The following is a 6,000-nucleotide window of genomic DNA, read 5'->3' as shown; positions in this document are numbered from 1 at the left end:
CAGCAACTTTCTCTGATCTGTTTCAGTATTGATCACTGATTGATTAGAGCCAACAGGGATGTCCACCTGATCATCACATGCTTCTGCAAGGATGTATTTCTGATTTTATATTATCATTATTATACTTTGACAGTGCTGCTGTCTGTCTTGGCCAGGACACTCTAGTAAACAGGGCCGTCACTAGGATTGAAGGGGGGGGGGCTTAAGGCCCATTTATGCTCAACGTTAAATACGAATCTGGATACGGACGGAGCCTTCTGTCCGTGCTCTGCATTCATTTTGTGGGTATTTCTGCACGTTTCCATAAAGCTTATGGATACGGGCCAAACGGAGCAGTACCACCGGAAACCGTGGGGGCGGTGTTGCTGTCACTATCCGATGCGTAGCTCTGGTGAGACATGAAGAAGAAATAACAATGGCAGAACTTTTTGAGGGAAAGTTGTGTGAGTGGGTAGAAATGCTGCCTCCATCTTTGTCTTTTATGCAAGAGGTACATTATCGATACCTCCTCCACAGTCGCCATGTTTGTTTTTGAGTGGGTTGCTTTAAAAGAATATTTAATTTTTTTTGTATGAACTTTTAATTTATTTTTCTTTTTAAACTCTTTATGTGCAGAATTGTTATTAAAATGTATTTATTAACTTCTGAATTTCTTTTATTTGAGTTTTTATTTCAATTTCTTGGCAGTTACTTTTTAATTTCTTTATTTATTTTAAAATTTATTTTCAATCTGTTATTTATTTTTGTCCAAGTAAAACACCAAGTAAGTGTGTTGATAAAGTAGCTTGAAATTGATTTAATTCTGTGTATATCTTATCAAAAATATTTTCATTTGAACTTGAGTTTAAAAACATGAATGTTGGTATAATAAATTACCAGTATCTTCTTCCTCTGTTGATTGCATTAGTAATCGTCATGGCTCAGGTTACTGCTCAGCACTTATACAAAAAGACGAAGGAGTTAAAAGCAACCTTGGATGATATTTTAATTCGGCACGTATTTGCAGAGTCACAGAGTTAAGAGCGAGACCTCTCAGTCCTTGTGTGTGTCTACGTGCACCTAACTAAACACTTCTCAATGTTCACCCCACACACACACACACACACACATTTGCCCCAAACTAACTGCCAAAACATTTCTCGGAATACAGGAAAATGCTTCCAAGTTTTTCGGCTCCACCACGTCACATTAACGATTGACTGGTCCAGGAAACATCTGTCCACCTAGAACAGGAGTCAAAGGCTGTTTGAGGACAGCCAACCATTATACAAGTGTAATAGTGTCATATTCACATCGGCCATTTTTAAAAAAAACTATATTCTTCTTCTTCTTCTTCGCCGGCTATCTCCTCCTTCATATTTTGTCGTATCGACAGGGGCGGTTTTGGTGACTTGGAGGCCCCAGGCAAAGCTCAATGGGAGCCCCCCCATCACTCACCTCAACTTCTTTGATGACCACCATATGAACGAGGATTCATCACACTTCAGTGCTATTACTGCTTGTAGAGATATAAACCCTCACCTGCTGAGTAAAAACTTGACTTTTAAGCACGTCTGAGCCCCTAGAGTAGTTCTTCTTCATGTCCACTCTCTGAATCCCCTGACACCCCTGCATGCATCATGAATGGGGCCATCTCCGTGTGTAATTATGGATGAGCTGCGCCCAGATCAAACATGCCGACCTCTCATGTCCTAGGACAGCCTGTGTCCAGATTAGGATTGAATGTTCAGTTATTAAATCATTTTCACTGTTATGAGAAGAATTTCTACCATTTACTGAGAGCTGGAGTTTAATACAATTAGAGAAAGTGTTTGTTATCCTGAGAGCAGCTGTTTTAATCCCACTCAGGGGAAGAACTTTGGTTCTACAAGGTAAAATCCTCTGGCTCTGACATTCATTAAGACCCCTGTACAAGAAACCAGTCAGAGGTGTGGAGACAAGACTCAGTGAGAGAGCAGAGGTGATGCTGCAGCTGCGCTCTGCCGTGCCTCTTTTTTACGATGTTCCTCACGGCTCTAAATGTTAAACTATGAATAATTTTCTTTGATCTGGGGAGTGGCAAAAACACAAGTGAGCTACAATTGTAGGAAAACAAACCTAGGCAAACTCTTGAGGCCCCCCTTATGGATGAGGCCCCAGGGAATTGCCTACCTTTGCCTAATGGTTAAACCACCTATGGTCCATATACATCAGTGGCCCACACACACACACACACACACACACAATCTGATGTGTCTAACTTCAAGTCTTTCAACTTTCTCTTTAAAGTGTCCGATGAGATCAGTTCATTAAGTTTCAACTTTTTTTTGTAAATCATTCCAGGCATTTAAATGCCTTATTCCACTACATCTGAAGTGTTGGGAAACAAAGATTGGATTTAGCTTTCCAGGGACTTAAAAACAAGGTACATTATAAAACTAGAAAAGCACTCAGAGAGTGCAGACCTCCGCCATTATCCCTGTCTCCCAATAGTAAAGAATCCTTTAAAAATACCTGGATCCATCCCAGCATTGTGAGTATTCTCGCCATAATTCTCTGTCTTTCTCTCTGTTACGCTCCGACTCGTCTCCTCGACCGGGCGTGCGTCTTTCAAACTCTATAAACTCCAAAACTTTGAATGGAAACACGGCCAAAATGCTGCTGGGATTGAAGTTACTCATGTCCGCCATCTCCTGGTGTAAAGTGGTAACAGCGCAGACCTCCGCCATTAGCCCTATCTCCCAATAGTAAAGAATCCTTAAAAAAATTCCTGGATCCAGATGGTGATCCGGATCAGTCCCAAAATCTACTCAGTTCTTCCTTGTGCCATTTCTGACATTTCCTGACATTTCATCAAAATCCATCCACAACTTTTTGAGTTATGTTGCTAACAAACAAACAAACAAACAAACAAACCCACCCGATCACATGACCTCCTTGGCGGAGGTAACAACACACTACACTTGATTGTTTTTCTTATATAAAGTATATTACAATGTACAGGTTTAGTTTGAGGATACAAAGATTACAAACATTAATGACCAATTTATTTTGTACAACCCTAAGCAAAGCTTGCAAACTTAATCTAACCAAAACACCCATAAATATAAATGCTAGCAGCATTAATGACCAGGACATGTTGACCCCTTAGGACAGGGGTCATCAAGTACCTTTGCACAAGGGCCAGATTTAGTCTCCACAGAGACTCTGGGGGCCGGACTTTCAAATTGACAAAAATTAAATGAAAATTTCATTCTGATTAAAATATTATTGTATGATTATCTGCATTTATTTTAAAAACTCAGGACATTTTCAGTCATTGCCAGTGAGATCTATCCTGTTATCTTTAATGCAGCAGTCACAGAGAGACAGACCGGCCCACAGAACTGTCCGGGCCCCTGAAAGTCCCAACTAATGGTCCCTCCCCAGCTGTGATTAAGCTCTAATATTTATTCATTAATGACACTTTTAACCCTTTCATTGCTTCATTTGGACATTTCTGCAACATTTTCTGCCCCTCAACTTATTTTTGGTCGTTTCTGCCCCTTTTAAAACATTGTTTGCCACTTTTGCCCATTCTGACACTCCTTAACCCTCTTTTGCAACTTTCCTGCCAATCATTGCTCCTGTGTGCCGCTCTTTAACCGCTTTTCACTACTTTGCCAGGCTATTTTTGCAATGTTTTTGCCACTTTTTACTCGTTTTTGATGCTTTTTGCCATTTTTCTATTCTCTAACCCCTTTTAAACCACTTTCCCTGCATGTTTTATCCCCTTTGTGCCACTCTTGCATCCATTTTTGACACTTTTTAACCCATTTCATTACTTTTTTCCAACTTTTTTTTGCCACTAATAACTCATTTTTTAGACTTTCTGAGCCTTCCTCTTTTACCAATTTTTTTTTGCCCCATTTTAACCTCTTTTCCTGCACATTTTTGCCCCTTTGTGCTACTTTAGTATCTATTTTGCCACTTTTTAACCCCTTTTTTTATTACTTTTTTTGCACCATTTTTGCCACTAATAACTCATTTTTTTAGACTTTTTGCCCCCTTTTTCCCTCTTTTACCTTTTTTTTGCCCCATCTTAACCTCTTTTCCTGCACATTTTTGCCCCATTTTGACACACTCTAACCCATTTTATCACTTACTCTGGCCATTCTTGCAACATTTCAGCCAGTCCTAACCCATTTTTAAAAATATATTTACTAATACTGACTGAGGAGTGAATTTCTGTAAAAACAGATGAAAATCAGATCATTCTAAAACTATTTCAACAGTCATTGTTCTTGGATTTTATTAAACAGCTCCAGACATTTGAAGCCAGAAGACACTCCTAAAATCTGAACATCTTTTCCTCCTTTTTCTGAATTTAACGATCCTCTGGGGCCAGATAGAAAGCTTTGGGGGGCCTGATTTGGCCCTCAGGCCGCCAGTTGATGACCAATGCTTTAGGACTTATAAAGTTTTTGAGCCTTTAACTCATTTATTTATTTATTTAGCATGTATTTGACAAGGACACAGTAACACTGATGCTGTGATATTTAATCACTTTTACTTTTTCTTTATAGAAATCTTACAGTGATTTTTCATCACTGTTTAATTTCCCCTATAATTCATTATCTGTAAAAACTCGGTTGACAGCTTTTGGTTAAATCTGGACCCTGTTAGGCCCTCAGGTTTGACCTAAATTCAGATTTGGACCCCTGCTGTGTTTGAGTTTGACACCCCTGTTATACACATCTGAATATTCAGGGTTTACAAAAGGTCAGTGTAGAAGACCGACACCCCTGTCCAGCTCACCGAAGCAACCATCCACATCTGGACGCACTGAGGTAACACAGAATCAACGATAACACATTTGGATATAATAGTACAATACATTATTGTTTTTGATATTTTTGTTTACAGAGCACTGAAACAGTCACTGTCAGGTCCACAGAGTCTCTTCTGATGTTGGAACCGCACACACATCCACGATGACCATCTTATGCAAAGTCCTCTTCAGCAACAGCCGAGAAACGCCCCTGATGGAAAACAGTTTCGTATATTCCACCTTTATTTTTACCCAGAGTCCTCTTCCTCGTCTGAAGCTCGGGACAGGGATTAGATCAGGCACGAACGGAGCCGTCACACCTGGCGTCACCTTTTGCGCCACAGTGAGATCGACCATGAGTCCCATCTAGAGGTCTGGCGTCTTCTTGCCTCCGTAGGATGGGTACGATGCAACATGCCAAACAGGAAATCAGAATTAGGACTATCACAGCACTCACGGCTGCTTTGGCCAACAACGACCATTTTCCTAAGATTTTGTCCAGCCAATCCAGAGACAGGTCCCCACCCTTACCAGCATTCTCCTTTAGCTCCGCCCCCAGTTGTTCTAGCTTCCTCATAGCCACTGAGAAAGCTCCCTCATGAGCTGTGTTATTAGGAATATAAGTACAACAATAATCTCCAAACTGTGAGCACACGCCTCCTCTCTCCGCCAGGAGCCAGTCTAACGCCTGCCTGTTCTGCCACGCCATCGTGCTCGTGGCGTGTAGTTGATCGCCAACGGTCCTGAACAGCTCATAAGTGACATTTAAGTATCTCTGTGAGGAGAAGTAGAGATAGTTAATCCATTTCACGTTAGCATGGATCTGAAGCCAGGGCAGTAGAGACCGTAGCCCCGCCCTGACTTCATTCTGAGCCTTGAACTCCTCCGGTATTCCTGTTGGAAGGCCGAGGGCGCCTAGTTTAATTTCCTGAACAGGACTGTACTGTCGCTTAGACCTTCTGCCTACCAGTGGTGCATGATCTGTGCCCAGGACTTCCCTCACTCCCTCATATGTCAGAACAACCGGTATACGTAGTCTCACTAAGGTACACAACCCGATCCACCTGGACGGCAGAACATTTCTTAGCCTGTTACCTCCACACATCCAGTAACTATCCGCGACACCGTTAGACTGTTCAAAAAACAGATGCAACATCGGTGTCGTCATGGTTACACTGACTTCATCTTCAGCAGGATCATGAATAAAGGGC

Source organism: Cheilinus undulatus, linkage group 17 (assembly GCF_018320785.1).
Source record: "Cheilinus undulatus linkage group 17, ASM1832078v1, whole genome shotgun sequence".
Lineage (NCBI taxonomy): Eukaryota > Metazoa > Chordata > Actinopteri > Labriformes > Labridae > Cheilinus > Cheilinus undulatus.
This window is presented reverse-complemented; position numbering follows the sequence as displayed.